Here is a 17,621-nt window from a genome sequence, read left to right on the forward strand (position 1 = left end):
GGTGTCTATACTCTATAGGTGGTGGTCTGTGACTATAGCTAACCCCTTCTCATACTCAGAGAAGTCCCGTGCTCTGTAGTGAGCCGAGGATGGGTTGATCATGATTTTGATGATGATACAGACATTTAGTGTCATTTTAACATTTAAATAACAATATGTATTCCTCTCGGGTCTTCTAAAACATTGGACTATATTTGGCTACAAGTAAGTACTTAATTAGAACGATATATTAGAGAGGTCAACTTAAGTAACTTTATCATATTTAGCACTAGTAAACTGATTCCTAATTCCATGTTTAGCACTTATTAAATCGTAGGTTACATACCTAATATGCATACGGATAGGTCTAAGGCGTCACAATTAGGTATGTACAAGAAACCCGATGGAGAAATAACTGGTAGGTATTACCACAGAAGATATAATAGTACTAATTACGAATGTATCCACCAACGCAACGGGTACACCAAATGGTATCGATTAAAAAAAGTCTATAATCAGGTGATTTCATATATTAATAAGCTATAAAACGAGTCAATAAAATAAGTATGTAGTTTCATTCAATCGATGCCGGCGATACATTTACCTTTCGGTATAATATAAATTTTGATCGTGACAACGCCCGTAAATGACCTACTAACGCGATAATACTAACAAGAAAGTAAAATTCCAACCAGAGATAAACTGATATCAATGATTCTTTAAATGGATACTTGTATTTTTTATCTTGTACAGAACCGAAACCGGAATAGGCCTACCTTAGATACATTTTAAACCGAACTCTAAAAAAGGTGGAGGAGAACTTCAAAATACGAGTAGTTACGAGTAAAAAAATATTCGTATGCTTTGTTCTGGCATTTTGAAGTCTGTTTTCTGTCAAAATGATGCCAATCGGTAAAATTAATGGTCGGATCGGATATGAATTAGCCGACATTAAATATAGGTACTCAAATTTTTATTTTGGAATGGTTATTTTAAAAGGGTCCAAAAAGCTATTCCATGAATTAATGAATGACTAAAATTCGTTTTAGTATAAAATAACTTACAATGGCCGACGTGATTTCTAATACTACTCCGAAGAAAATATAAAAAATTAGACTTTATACTTTGACTAGGATTATTTACACCTATTATCTCCTAAAGCCACCATGATGATTTTATAAAACAAGGAAGGTCTGGCACGCGCTGGGGCTCTCTCTCTATAAACTCTGCCAGCATTATAGAGTTCATAAAGCAATTTTATAAACTTTAAACTACATATTTTCAATACATTGAAATACCTAGATCGTTTTAAGCCTAGATCGTAAGCAACCAAACATTATAATTTGTATGGATAGCAGGATGTGATTTTATGTGACAAAATAAAATATGGCGTGGTATAGCAATTCTGTAATATAGCTGTGGTAGCCTAGTGGTTAGGACGTCCGCCTTCCAATCGGAGGTTGGGGGTTCGATCCCGGGCACGCACCTCTAACTTTTCAGAGTTATGTGCGTTTTTAAGTAATTAAAATATCACTTGCTTTAACGGTGAAGGAAAACATCGTGAGGAAACCTGCATGCCTGAGAGTTCTCCATAATGTTCTCAAAGGTGTGTGAAGTCTGCCAATCCGCACTTGGCCAGCGTGGAGACCCTTTCTCTGTAGTGAGCCGGCGATGGGTTGATCATGATGATGATGATAGCAATTCTAGGTGTTTAGGATCTTTTACGGTTTACAACTCGACTTTCAAACCTATTAGATTTGAATGTTAAACGACTTCGTAGACGAAGTCATTTACAAGTACTGTAGACTGAAAAATATCCTCAGTCTTTGTGGGCAGGTACCACAAATATTATATTAGTCTATAGTAAGAATCTATAAATATTGATACCAGTGAAATAAAAGCCACTATATGAGCAAAGAAGGTTATGAAAAGAATATTAGGTAAGTCATTAAGTATATTAAAATGACTTTCTCAAACTAGTAGCCAGGTAAGATATAATTTCTTACGCGTTCGCCTACAAGCTACAACATCACGCTTGGCTAGCTTATTAGTTCAACGATATAAACTTCCCGGCCTTCTGTACTGGTATCATATCGATTCATTCACGTTGTTTTTAGGATATCTCCGCATGAGTAGTTGGCTTTTATTATTTTTCAGTTGCTGCAAAGTAAGAAACAAATGAGAAAGTCTGCATGCCTGAGAGTTTTCCAAAGTATATAATGTCTAGCCTATGTGTGATGTCTGCCTATACGCACTTGGGCAGCGCGGTAGACTATGGTTTAAGCCCTTCTCGTTCTGAGAAGAGACCCGCTCTCAGTAGTGGGCCGGCGATGGGTTGAGATGATGATGACTTACCTACTATACAGTAATTGTTAATTTTAGACATAAGACAGACAAATGAAAATAAAACAACAATAACAAGACAATTTCAAAGGCATACTTCAATGTCCCTTGTTATGGGTATACCTATAATATGCAACAGGTCGAAATGGCAATCGGGGTGGGGACGCCCGATTGCGTGACGTGTCGTGTGAGTCTGTCATACTTCAATTGCCATCTCGACCTGTCGCGTACTGTAGTTTGATAACTTTTTTAGTAAGAGGTAAGCAGTGTTTTACCGCTTATGTGAAGTGCACTGGGTAGGCCACATAGCTGTAATATATGCAATAGGTTTTTACGATGTTACGCATTTCCCTTTCGAGAATATCAACAGTGAAACGACTTTATTGCTTCCTTGCCATTGTTCTATTTTCCTACGATTGGTGGCAGTGGGAAAAAGGCATACTAGTAATTTAGCGGTATACGAGTCTTGTATGTGATAGTAGGTAGGTATACTTTGTATGTTTCATTATCAAACATTCCAATACTTGCAACCTAAGCAAGGCCGCCAATAAACGTTTCACAAGTCGATATTTTATTTATTTATTTATTCAGAAACAGGTACTGAATACAATGAAGTAGGTACTGTTTTGAACAATAGAACTGAGTAAAGGACTCTTCTTGATTTAAACCTGTAAAATCAGTATTGAACTTAATATTTGAATATTGCAGTTATTGATTTATTAACTACCTAAGGTAAGGTAGTTAATAAATCAATGATTGCAGTTTTTACCTATGCGCCTATGTTAGATCTGCGATTAAACTTTTCACGGCCTAAACGTTTCACCGATTGTTCTCCGACCGACATTTTTCTCCAAATCTCACAAAAATCGATCTCAAATCTTACATGAGTAGGTAAACAATGTGTTAAACACATTAGTCATTGATTAAAATCTTGTTCATTTACTTAAAATCGGTCAAATTGGCCGACATCAAGGCAAATCGCATTCAGCGCTAATGTACGGACAAACATTATTCCATTAACGTAGCGACTTAGCATTCGAGGTATGGCGGTTAATTACCCATTAATGATAATCACGTTTACTGAACACGACCTTGCCTGTTTTGAGAATTAACATAGCTTCTATTTTTAGAGGCGATGTTCTGGGACTAGATTAATTAGTAATGTACCTGTGCGAGAACGTTAGAAAGACAATTAATCAAGACGTTCTTGGCTATACTTACAGAATGCGGAATGTTGTATAGAAGGGTAATGGAGAATGAGGTTGTTGCCGCCCAAACTAGTGAAATATCTGGGCGCGTTATTGTAAATGCAGACGTATTGGCATTGTGGGTACTTGATATGATTGATAATGTCTGAAAAGACGGCAGCTTGCAATGGCACAACTTGTCTTGAGATAGTTTTCAGAGCCTCTGAGAATGGCCACCGAGGGGGGTTACCTAACCAGATCTCTCCGATTTCTTAAAATTTCCTCCGTCGACAAAAAGGGTGTTTGATAATGTATCCTAGAGAAGGACATACCTCGAATCCCAGGGAAAGAATAAGTTGGCACGGGATTTTAAAAATCCTCTTTCACACGGAAAAAGTCGCAAGCATGAGATATACTATGGATATATATACCTACTGTGTAATATTATAACCTCCTTTCCTAACGTGTGGTTATCAGTGTCAACAAGGATTAGTTTATCAGCGCCGTTGTGTCAGAAAGTAGAGTTCCACAATCTTAAACATGTTTACGACTATGTTGATGTTAAACTTACCTAGCTTTAAAATTTTATCTGAAAATTTCAATGGCGTTTCTATTTACTAGGTATGCACAATGATTTTAACGTTAAGAACAGTTCGTTTAATCCATTAGGTTTCTGATTTATTTTGGCAGTTATCCGATTGTCAACGATTAGCGAGAAAAGAGTTGAGTTAAAACTTAGAGTTGGCGAGCAACGAGAAGCGAGTGTCTAGTTAGAATAGTTTTTTTTTTGCTGGGCCGTGAGCAAGTGTCAGAACTCTGAACTGCCTAAACTCACGAGTTTTGACCGCCAAAAGTGCGTTGCTAAGCGAGATTTTCTTTGATAGCTCTTGTCGCTGCGACAGATAATTAGAGAGAGTTCTCGCCGGCAGTATGCACAGTGCGATAAACTATTATATAATATTAGCTAGATTATTTATATAGGTATTTAATATGAGTTCTTGTGAGTCTTGCTCAAGAATTACTTTTGAATACCAGAGGAAATAGAACTTCTTTATTTGCATTTTTTCCGCTGGAATCGTCTGGATAAAAGTCCTGTTTGTTACAAACTGGCCTTTGGCAACCCTATGTCTACCAGTAATTGTTAAATAACTTTATCTGTTTATATTTCACACGTTTTCGACTACACTTTGTATGACTCCATGCATGTTAGGAGTTATGACTTATGACATAATAATAAATTGGTGGGAAACGTCAACGGCAAAAGTGTGAAAAACGCTAACTATTTTATCACAATTTCTGTCACAATAGCTTGAGAATTACACGATGGTCAACAAAAGTCAATAAAATTCCACATGATATTTGGCTTGAATCTTCTAAATAGACAAAAGGAAAAGCTAACTGACTGATTGACTGACTGACTGATCTATCAACGCACTATGACACACACATTATGACGTAGACACCCACTAAGAAAGAATATTTAAAAATTCAATCCCTAAAGCGGTTAAACAGGGGTTTGAAAGTTGTAGAGTTGAACGCAGATGGAGTCGCGGGCATATGCTACTTTATTTTAAGCCGAAATCATACTTCTAACACCTACTCGAAACTTTCTCTACTTCTACTCTATACTTACATAGATAAATAATATGTAAAAGATACCACAAAGTACGTCGTCGGTAATAGATGTCTCACCATCGCCATCTCTGGAGCTAAAGCCGCCCAAGAAAGCGCTGGGTGGATGCAGACCCGCGAGCCAATAGACTCAGTAAATCGGATGCTCAAGACCGGGCATAGTGGGCGGAAAATTTAGGAAAGTGGACCTTATCTAGTCATCTAGATGGGAAAACGCTAAGTCGAAGAAGATATTTATATAAATTTATATAAACGCAATTTTTTTTCTACGTGACTGGAGACTAAACTTTTGATTAAATTGTATTGTTTTAACTCACTCCCAGATGGTGTCGTCATTGATGTAGGTATATATTTCTGCCCTAGTTTCCACTATATTTTGGCGAGAACATACTCACTAGATTCAATGATAGTTATTTGACCTCTACGAACGGTTCAAGATCAAAATATTAAATTTCTCTAGTCTTTACGTAGGTGCCTAATCAGATAATAACTAAGCCTGATAGAAAAATTTTTAATTAAAACGACATCCTGTTCTCTGTTAATAAATAACTAACATCGTGATCTCGATATAAATAGGTATATCTATATTAATAAATGTCAAATCATAAAGAGTGTACACACCAAACTGGATTCCGCCTCACGAATCTGAAAATAATAATATTAATTTAGTTTTTAAATCACGAAATCTATAAATTAACGAAAATTCAATATTAAGCAAGGTTATAATCTTAATCAACATAATTTGTAGTAAATGTGCATATTATGTATTTTATTCTGGTTATATGAAGAAGATACGTCAAAATTTTATCACATTGATCTACGAGTGACATCAATAAATACTTGTGCCTTTATAGATAGGTAGGTAAGGTTTTATTAATTTAAAATATAGCTATATAGACGAAATCGAAAAATAATAAATTATCATTAATTACAATAGCTAAAATAATTACAATTAAAATAGCGATAAAATGTGCAACAATAGGTACAATAATTTAATTGTACAAAAATGTAATAATTTTTTTAGTGATAAGTTTTTTCTCTATGAATAATATTTAAACAGTTGTTACTAAAAGTGTAATTTAAGTACGTATTTACAATCGACATATATCAGATATGGACATAAAATTCATTAAGAATCTAAAATTAAATTATCAAGGTAAAGCTCTCATAATTCAGCTGATATCTTCGTAATTTATTAGATTGTTATCGGTTATAATTATTATTAATGGATGCGTATGTAAGAAAAACTATTCATTAATGTAATTTGATGAAAAGTGAATAAAACGCATAATTTAGGTATATTGAGTCGAGTAATCATAGTGTGAGATGATTTAACTTTCACTGTCTAATGAACATGTTCGTGTTAAAAAAAATTGAATCGCGTATGCGCTCGACTCGATTAAATAACCTTACTTAGCTCTTCCAATTGTAATATTTTTTTTATAATATTGTTATTATTAAAGATCACAATACACTCAAATAAATAAAAATTAATTTTCAAAAGTAGCTGTATACTGTCGTTATCTTTTTCTTCTATCTACGTATAAAAAAGACTTGTCCTGACTGATTTATCAACAACAAAATAGGCATTTTTATTTAATTCAAATCAGAAGGAGAGCCTTGTTCCTAAGCACTTCGCTAGGTAACGATAAATAAGGGCAAGACATCCTACCTGCATAGACGACAGCTTCTATTGTTATCAATGAACAACAAAATAGGTAAGTAGGTTTAAACATAAAAGAAACATCCACTTATCTTCTTGTTGCAATCATAAACGCGGTATATGATTTGGCAAATTTTTGCAAATTTTATTATTTTTTTATCATTTGGAGCGAAACAAAACGGTCGCTTGGAGACTTATACCGCTTTAACAATTCATTGCTTATCATAGTTCCACGATTTCTTACGGGTTATCAAGCATTTAGTTAATACGATTCGTCGAAGTCTATATTTTGCAAAGTTATACGCCTTGGGTTGAGCCTACTTTTAACTGTTTGCTAATTAATAGGTTATTTATAAAACTGTTCAGTTAATAAAGAGTTTATTTTTTATCCAAAGTACCTATTACTTAAATGGGTAACAATGAGCATAAAGCTCAAAAAAATTGTAAAACACCCTTTATCGGCACAACAGTTCTTAGTGCACGCTGGCCTGCTTTAGGCACAATCTCCATTGATTTCGGTTTTCAGATCTTTTATACCAATGCGCATGGCTTCTTTTAACCACAGTTTTGACCGAAATATACGTCCACCTACGATAATATTGCGCCATGTTAAATACATATTATAAGATATTTCCTTGATTGTTTATTGTTATTTGAAATCTTTCATAACATTTAACCCCTTTTTACACTGTTATCATTAGCTTAAAATATTTTGAAATATTACCATATAAATATTACATTATTAACATATAAATATTCTCAAAGTAATCTGCATAGTGTAGAAAGAATCCAATTTAAATATAGGTGATAAACAGATATTTTTGTAATAAGTTCTAAATACATAATTTCGTTGTTGGTGTTGGGCAAATTCCTTGGTATTGCTTTAATGTTAAAGGCCTTCATAACTTTTTTTATGAAATGTTTAATGTGATGAGTTCATCGTTACGTCGTTATGTAAAGTTTGGGCAAAGTTCAAAAAGATGTCATTCTTGAAATACCTCTTGCAATATATGAATATTTAGGTAAGATTTATATTGGGTTCTTGGCCATATATTTGTTGTTTTAAATCGTTTATTTAAAATTTCAGTTTCTTGATGGTGCAGTCTTGTCAGAGATTGAGGTTATGCCCAACTTTTATTTTATGCACTGCATGAATAAACCAAGCGTGAACTTAGTCATATTATAGTTTGTTAGACCTCTTTAGGTTTATCTTTTTTTAGGGTTCCGTATCTCAAAAGGAAAAAAGAAACCCTTATAGGAACACTTTGTTGTCTGCCTGTCTGTCCGTCGTGTCTGTCAAGAAAACCTATAGGGCACATCCCGTTGACCTATAGAGTCATGAATCGGTAAAAACTGGCCGTGACAGTGTAGCATACAGAGTGAAAGACAGACATACAGGCAGATATAATATTATACTTAGACTGGATTAGAATACCGGATTTTAAAATAACGAGTTTTTGTACTGTATAATTAGAATTCCCCTTAGTTTTGAATGTCAGGCTTAAATCTACAATTTAAAATTCAACAACGTACTTGCCTACCTACCCGACATCAGGGTTATCATGTAAATTGACAAAATTCAACAAAATAAAGAAAAAATAGGTTTTATTTGTTAAAACACCCGGTTTTACCGGATGGGCGAGACCATAACTTACTACTTAGAATTCCGTGAACGTCCGTGTGTCTTTCAACGTGCCTTGAAACTTTTACTTAACTCTAAATTAGGTATAATGATTTTTTAATGGGTATATATCAAGTGCCTCCGGGGTAAAACGCTTTACTAACATTGTAATGATCAATGTATGCGAGAGTACAAGAAATGAAACGTTAGTGTTGGTTGGCTTAAAAATTGTCACCTTAATTTTTACAATCTCTATTTGCTATAGACAAAGCCTTTCTCTTCCAAAGCGCAAAGCTTGTAGTTGTAGTACGACAGATACGACCATGGTACGACAATAGTTACAACGGGTTAGAATCCATACGACTTGGCCCTTACGCAACAATGACAGGTGGCAATTCGACAATTTGACAAGTTTCTTCGAATTAACAATTTTTGTAATTTTTAAGCCTATTTTAGACGCATTAAGTTGATAAGTAGTTAACTTAATTTTAAGTGACATAATGCATGTAAACAGTGAATTTAGTAAGTTGCAAGTTAAAATTTAGTGTGCAAGTAAACAAGTAGATTCGGTTAAGTAGCCGCGCGCTCATCAGCGCCGGTGACTACAGCACGTTTGGATAGGTTAAAATAGATAGGATAAAATGTGATGAAATGAGGATGAAAACGCTTACTTAAAATTAAGTTAAAATTTAGTTACTTGACAACTTAGTAAAAAAAATATCCCGTTGTCACATTTATTAATTAAACAGGGCCCTGACGGATTTCAATCCGTTCTCTTTTGGTGTTAATTCAGTAGGCATCAATATAATAATTAATAATTGATGGCAATTTTGTCACATTGTCGATATAGCTCATTTGCCTCTGCTTGTTCGCACCCTACGTTTAAGACTGGTAATAAGTTATGTAAAACCCACAGTGATTCTTTGTTATATTATCACACACGAGTTCGTATGGTAGGTACCTATTATGACAAACTTTTTCTTTGTCACTTTCTTTTTCTTACAGTCGTTCCTTCTTTTCTATTGAGAGATATTCTTATAAAATCAACACATAATCACTGACTTTTATCAATTCTTAGTTTAGGAAATCCTAATTATCATCTCTTCTAAACATCTCTCCCTCAGGCATAATAAGTCAATGCACTCAGGCAAAATACTACCAGTTATTTGTGGTCTTGATTGACACCTATCGTCCAAAGTAATAGACGTTATTGGATCTATAGATTACGCCTCATTATCGGCAAAAGATGCACGGATGTAGATTGTAGATAGTAGATACCAACTGAACTAACATTTGAGAGTATAAGACAACTTTCTCGTAATATATAAGTGGTCAAACGCCAGCAAGGGAAGCCACAAGTAGCTTGTCGAGGTTATTGTTCGGTCACGCTAAATATAGAATTGCCATAGGGCTTATGCCACCATGGCTAGCACTTATCTAGGTATGCTACGCCTAGATCTGCTACTTTAAAACTAACATACTATCTATCCTTGTATGAAGAATACCATAAACTTCCATTTTTATTACTTGTTGTCCAAATCTATACCTACACCAAACTTTTAAGTAAAGGTTAATAAAATCGTATTTTAGCTATTATAGTTTACCTAACTCACTAATCTCACTATACTACACTATACCAATATTTATTTTAAATTTGGATATTTGGTGACTCGCTGAAGTCAATTTAGCCATTTAGAAGATGAGTGTCTGCTCTTCATACATGCACAGCACAGCCTACTACTAATACGATTACTAATGTTCTAATGATTTATCATGTCTGTCAAGCTACCCTGGTTCCAAAATGGTATGTGAACTATGTAGAAGGCTTATCAAAAGCCCATCGAGGTATTTGTTGCAAGTTTGTGCCAAATATCAATCATTGATCTACCTGTGCCATAAATACGCTGTTATGAACCTGCTATTTCAGACGCTGCATCATTACTTATTAGGTGTACGTTACGGTCAATTACAAACCTGTTTTCAATAAAAAAAAGTCTACACATCTCATCAAATAAATCAACGTATAAAAGCAATCTTAAAAGCAATCAGTCTTCAGCCTATTGCGCTCTGCTGCGGCATTCGAAAGTTGCCGATGTGCTATAATTGTTACTATTGACGTATCTTCGATCGGTTTCTTGTACGCTCTTATGTAACATACCTATTTACTGATGAATTCATAGAACGGAGTTTCGAAGCTCGCGGGCAGATTTTCCGAAAATTCCTTGGGCGAAAAGGTATTTGCCTTAGATATTTATTAATTTTGTGTCTTTGTGTTTTCGTGTTTTTTGTGTCATCATTATCATCATCATGATCAACCCATCGCCGGCTCACGACAGAGCACGGGTCTCCTCTCAGAGTGAGAAGGGTTGCCCATAGTCTACCACGCTGGCCATGTGCGAATTGGTAGACTTCATTCACCTTTGAGAACATTACGGAGAACTCTCGGGCATGCAGGTTTCCTCACGATATCTTCCTTCGCCGTTAAAGCAAGTGATATTTAATTACTTAAAACACACATAACTCCGAAAAGTTACAGGTGCGTGCCCAAGATCGAACCCTCGACCTCCGATTAGAAGGTGGACGTCTTAACCTCTAGGCTATCACAGTTTTTTTTGTACATAATGTGTAAAATAGGTATCCCTTCTATCCCCTAATCCTGTTTTTTTCTTTCAATTATAGCTACTTACAGGTTCGATTTTTCCGGTGCAGTGGTTAGTGCTGTGGTCTTATAAGTGGGAGGTTCTGGGGTCGAGTCCCGGTAAGGGCAATTTGGGAATTCTTCAGCCGTGCCTAGTAACTATCCTACCGGCAAGGATGTACCGCAAAGGGGTTTAGTTTGCCAGTACTGTAGCTGAAGTTTGTTTAGAATCGAGAATTATCGATTCTAAGTAGCCGTAGTACTAGTAGTTACTATTTGTATGACAGGTTGCGCACAAGATCCGATTTTCATTTTCCGAAATCGTAATTTTGAGGCGTAGTCCGAAACGAGAATTCTCGCATTCAGATCAGATGCAGTGTGTAAAGAGCCTAAAAATCATTAACGACAAAAAGTTAAGGGACTTATTTACGATAGCAGTGATAATAAATATGCTCCTAATTTAGAACCTGTCCCTTTTTATGGAAGTAAGTTAAGAATCGCTGTCGCGAACAAGCATTGGTAGGCTATAGGTACCTAATCAAATAAACTTGAAGTAGGTATTTAATATGCTAATTTTACGGAGGCTTCGTGGCAACATCATGGAACACGACTTTGTCATTAGACGGGTGCGAAAACAATCGAGAATGACGGCTTAAAATGCGTTACAAAATGTAAATTACACACTGATGATAACGTCCTTAATGCGTATTAAAATGTACCTAAAGCAATTTAACTACCTACACATTTTTCGTCAATATGCGTTTCAGAAATCCGGGTAGGTAATAGGTATATACACATCGTAAGGAAACCTGCATTCCAGAGAGTTCTCCATAATGCTCTTCAAAGGTGTGTAAAGTCTGTCAATTCGCACTTGCCCAGCGTGGTGGACTATAGCCACAGGGAATTCAACATCAAGACTAGACCGTACGCATATACAAGGTTTTGCATGAAAACAAAATCATCATCAGTGGGGGACAGGCGAAAATGCTTTGTTGTGATTGGTAAACTCAAAGTCACATTATCAAGAAAATGTGCGAATGAGGGTACCGAACGGGCGTGGGCCGACTTTTATGCTAAGAAACTGCCTAAGCTTGGCGATCGGGGGTGTGCGGTTATTAGGTGTCTATACTCTATAGGTGGTGGTCTGTGACTATAGCTAACCCCTTCTCATACTCAGAGAAGTCCCGTGCTCTGTAGTGAGCCGAGGATGGGTTGATCATGATTTTGATGATGATACAGACATTTAGTGTCATTTTAACATTTAAATAACAATATGTATTCCTCTCGGGTCTTCTAAAACATTGGACTATATTTGGCTACAAGTAAGTACTTAATTAGAACGATATATTAGAGAGGTCAACTTAAGTAACTTTATCATATTTAGCACTAGTAAACTGATTCCTAATTCCATGTTTAGCACTTATTAAATCGTAGGTTACATACCTAATATGCATACGGATAGGTCTAAGGCGTCACAATTAGGTATGTACAAGAAACCCGATGGAGAAATAACTGGTAGGTATTACCACAGAAGATATAATAGTACTAATTACGAATGTATCCACCAACGCAACGGGTACACCAAATGGTATCGATTAAAAAAAGTCTATAATCAGGTGATTTCATATATTAATAAGCTATAAAACGAGTCAATAAAATAAGTATGTAGTTTCATTCAATCGATGCCGGCGATACATTTACCTTTCGGTATAATATAAATTTTGATCGTGACAACGCCCGTAAATGACCTACTAACGCGATAATACTAACAAGAAAGTAAAATTCCAACCAGAGATAAACTGATATCAATGATTCTTTAAATGGATACTTGTATTTTTTATCTTGTACAGAACCGAAACCGGAATAGGCCTACCTTAGATACATTTTAAACCGAACTCTAAAAAAGGTGGAGGAGAACTTCAAAATACGAGTAGTTACGAGTAAAAAAATATTCGTATGCTTTGTTCTGGCATTTTGAAGTCTGTTTTCTGTCAAAATGATGCCAATCGGTAAAATTAATGGTCGGATCGGATATGAATTAGCCGACATTAAATATAGGTACTCAAATTTTTATTTTGGAATGGTTATTTTAAAAGGGTCCAAAAAGCTATTCCATGAATTAATGAATGACTAAAATTCGTTTTAGTATAAAATAACTTACAATGGCCGACGTATTTAACGGCCACCAATTTAGGTGGAACTAACACGAAAAAAGCAAAAACCTTACACAATCACTTCCGCTTTGGGTTTACAGATTTTTTATTTACACCATGCAATTTACTTGAATTTTATTATGTAAAACATGTTATAATAATTCATCATCGTCATCTGCAAATATGCATCTACAGTTGATAGTCGACACTCGACAGTCAAAGGTGATGAGTTGAGATGTTGATACTCTATAATATAAGATATAGGAATTTATATTACGCCCAAAAAGAAAGTAATTTATTTTCCAAAGCCGTTCAAAACCCACACAAATTACTTTTAAAATATTATATCTCGAATCCAGTTGTAACATCAAACGAACATTGTATGTATTGTATTGCCCACAAGAAGTTTTTATTTATAGCCATGATAATTTCTTGTACATCTAACTGAATAAGAAAAAACGTTAGCAGGAATTAGTATTTGTCCGGTTGTAATAAAGTTCAATTTCGAATGATATCCTACTGGGGATGAAAAGAGACGAGTCAAAAAGAAATGTAGCAAAGTCAATTACCGCAGGCATGGGTGGTCTTCGTCATCTAGGATTTCTTAGCTGTGCAATAAATAAACGACGAAATGTAGTTTTTGACATTGAGTCAGACTATGGAACAGCAGACCTCATACATTACGCGTTTGATTGCGCGTCAAAAAATCCCCCATGTTTAAGATTAAAAAGATCTAAGTTTAAACCATTTTAAGGATATTATACCTAATAGAGAATACATACAGAAAACCTCTATCACTTAAAGATAGCGATTTTATCGACATACGAATTAAAAGTAGATTCAGCACAACTTTTGGCTATAACATAGATTTAAACCTAGCTTAGGGACCGTTGGTTTTTGTATATTTACTTATATTAGGTAGGTACTTAGTGAAACTATAAGAAGCAGGTACAATTATGAATATTTTACTTGTACCTATGTTTTTGAACAATGATGAACCTGGGATGCAAGCTATCTCTGTAACAGATTTCGTCACAATCGGTGAAACGGATGGGCTGTTAAAAGCTAGCAGACAGACAGGCAAACTTTCACATTGGTAATATTAGTAGGTATGGCTTATTATATATATTTTATAATTTACTGAAATACGAAAAACGCGACGGTGAATTAGTCCACCAGTCGGTTGAGACTATTTTGACGATTTTGCTGCTCTAGTAAAATGTGATAACTCTCTGGTTTTTATAACCTGCAATGGTTACAAAATTGACTAGCAGTTAAGGTTCTTAAGTTATTAACAATTTGTTCAAGTTCAATTTAACCCTCGTTTTAAAAAATAAATGATTAAAAACACAGAAGTGTTTATAGAATGTTTTTTCGCAATACGAATGCACTTTCTTTCGCATGCTATGCCCGTTGCAATTCATCAAGCACAAATTACTCGATCAATCTTCATTGGAATTGAAATGAGGAAATTTGTTTCATGCATACAACTGATAAATTGCTTTAATCGGCACATTACTTAAAAGTTACTTCTCGGAAAATTAACTTTCTATTCAAAAAAAATGTTGATACCTATTTTAATTATTCATACTAATATTTTGAATGCGAAAGTGTAGTTATCTGTCTGTCTTTTGATGTATTTTGTACAGAAATATATAGGCTAATTTTTTCCCCAAAAATCATAGAGTGTAGAGTGAGTGATGTAGGTAAGTATAAAAATCATCCAGTTTTATATGAGTATATAGATTTCTATGTGATTTCTTCTAGCTTAAAATAAACAGCACAATTTGAAAAGTCAAATAATAATTTGGCTATTTACTGGTTATTTGGTAAAAAGTCAATAAATTTTATTCATTAATAATTATTTTCATTGACCCGATCCCGTTGATGTCTTTTGTATCGACGATCAAGCTCCATCGGTGCTCGCCCAATTCACTAAACTATTCGTGTAGCTTCTCATAAAATACAAATTTTCGCCTACTTCTTTAACTTTCGTTAGCACCGATTTGTGAATAGCTAACAGTAAATATTGAAATTCCTTTATCTGATAATAAAATTCCGCATGATCTCATCTCTGTTGATGAGTACCTACATCAAGTAAGTAGGTAGCCTTATCTCTAAACTCAGCCTATGAGGTCATTCGCTATTTTTATCCGAGTCTACTACTGAATTTCATTTTATCCGTCAGTCTGCAGTTAGTCAGATTCTTATTAAGTACTTCTAAAATAATGAACATAGGTAATTATTCGAAACTTGCAATAGCTCGCGGCTTCACTCGCCGAAAATATAAATCCTCTTTATGTATAAATCCCGTGGAGATTTTGAAAAGTCCAGCCTCACTCCTTGTCTGCATTACAAAGGGAAGCTCAGTGCAAAATTTCAGCTTTCTAGGCCTAATGATTAGGGTTGGGCGTTGACTGACTGTCAAGTCAATTAAATAATAATTATACAATCACTTACTTTAACGGTAAAGGGACATAGTAAGGAATTTTCTGCATACCCGAGTTCTTCATAATGTTGTCAAAGGTGTTTTAATTCTGCCAGTCCGCAGAACACCAAGCTAGCAAAATCCTTCTCATTCTGAGAGGATACCCGTAATCAGTAGTGAGCCGGTGATGAGTTGAGACGATGACACTCATAGTAGGTAAGTGCAAAATATGCACCAAGGTTATCAATTTATACACCAATGTTTTAAAATTCCCGAAGTGTGACTTATTGTTTAACAAACACACAAATACACAAGCGCATTATTCTATTATCGTTACGTAGGTACTTCTTGATGGCATTCCATTGTAATCAATGATGCTGTGTTGCAATCAAAACAATTCTTTTGTTTATGTAAGCAATTTTTTATCAGATTTTGATTAATCCAGCACGGTTTTACGGCAGAAAATTAATAAAATCAATCCTGTCAATAGGCTATAGTTGCTATAGTCCGCAAAAAAAGGACTCCTCATTGACCTCATGACATCATAACCTTTAAAATAAGGGCTAAAATCGTACTTTTCAAATGAAATCTGACACAAAAAGTGAAAATGGCCCGTAAGGAGTTAAATTTTACGCGTTATGGTAGGTACCTACTTAGTATCGTTTTATCTGTCAAAAATTTGCATGGTCTTTGTTTACAAACTTTTATCAAACTAACTTATCGACGTGCCTAGTTTCACGTCCTTTCGTTTGTGCATTTTAAAACTAGGCACATTGATATAAAAAAACGTGATGAAGCTTATACCTACTAGGTCTATCAATATTTTTTACCCGACCTAATTAATACCTAGTCCATAATTTTAAACTAAGCAGAGCCGACCTATATTTAAATATGGGGTGTTAGTTAGTATTTCATAGGCAGTTTCAGGTGCATACTGGTACAGTATTATCGCGATATTATGGCGACGGCTGACTGGTTCTCTGATAAGATCTAATCTCAACTGCAATAGCCTGGATCAATCGTAAAAATGCTCCATAAACATTGTTAGTGACTACTTGATAAGATGGTAACAAATATAACGAAAAACCTACTTGACCTGCAGTTAGGTACGTACTATTCCTAGATGTTATAAACAAGATTTTTTCTGAAAAGAAAAAAGAAGACGCAAGAAGAGCATTTTTTCTGAAACCACAAGTATCGTCAACAGCATCGGGCGCGTCGTAAGCGTGAGCAGAAGTCGACCGCGGCTGTCATCATCAGTATTGCAATCGAAGAGGGCGAATCTTGCAGTTGCCCAATTCACGCATTTTCAGTATTCGACAAAGCTTCGCGTGCGCCTCTTGCGGCTGTTAGCTTATCGCACCTTTTACGGGTGTCTGACATCCCGTAGTACAAAATATATTAGTACGATCACCATGACATTCTTCTCTGCAATTGAAGAATAACTAACCAACTAGGATGGTGTATATGTAGTTTTATACTGAAAGCCGCCAAATTGTTAAAATAGTACGACCAAGTAGTCTTGAGATCTTTTTTAATTATTTTTATTATTTTTTGTGTCAAAGGTTTGTTTGCTTTGATGCATTCTTTACTAATATGTATTAATATTACCTACACCTCTTATTTTCTACATTTTTATTACTCTAGTTTAGATCATGAAACTGTTAATAGATATCTTGACATAGGCTGCATTTAAGGTTTTCAAAATCTTTGGGAATTATGAATAATTTATTCAAGACTACGTATATTGCTATTTAATTAAAATAAGGAGGTAAATAATCTATAATATAAAGAAAACACCACAAAGAAACACCGATTGAAAATTAATAATATGTGAATGCTCAATAACCTGACAACCTCCTATTTCCTGATTTTATAAACTTTCCGTCTAGCTTGGTTTGTATGTACGAATTAATTGAGGCCTATTGAAAAAATGGTTCAAAAAAGGCAGGCACCCATTTGGTCTAAATTATTTCA

The 17,621-nt window shown here is 34.9% G+C and overlaps 1 protein-coding gene across 3 annotated transcripts in view; it reads right to left on the reverse strand.

The window, feature by feature from the left end:
• Positions 1 to 17,621, reverse strand: part of LOC117985445 (zinc finger CCCH domain-containing protein 13) — a 95,041-nt gene that overhangs the window by 77,021 nt on the left and 399 nt on the right. For 2 of the 3 annotated variants that reach the window (XM_069500649.1, XM_034972164.2), the window contains exon 2: positions 5,763 to 5,786. The exons of the other annotated variant lie outside the window; for it this stretch is intronic. The gene's annotated coding sequence lies outside the window, so the exon portion shown is untranslated. The remainder of the gene's footprint in view (positions 1 to 5,762; positions 5,787 to 17,621) is intronic. 3 annotated transcript variants of the gene reach the window in all.

Source organism: Maniola hyperantus, chromosome 9 (genome assembly GCF_902806685.2).
Source record: "Maniola hyperantus chromosome 9, iAphHyp1.2, whole genome shotgun sequence".
Lineage (NCBI taxonomy): Eukaryota > Metazoa > Arthropoda > Insecta > Lepidoptera > Nymphalidae > Maniola > Maniola hyperantus.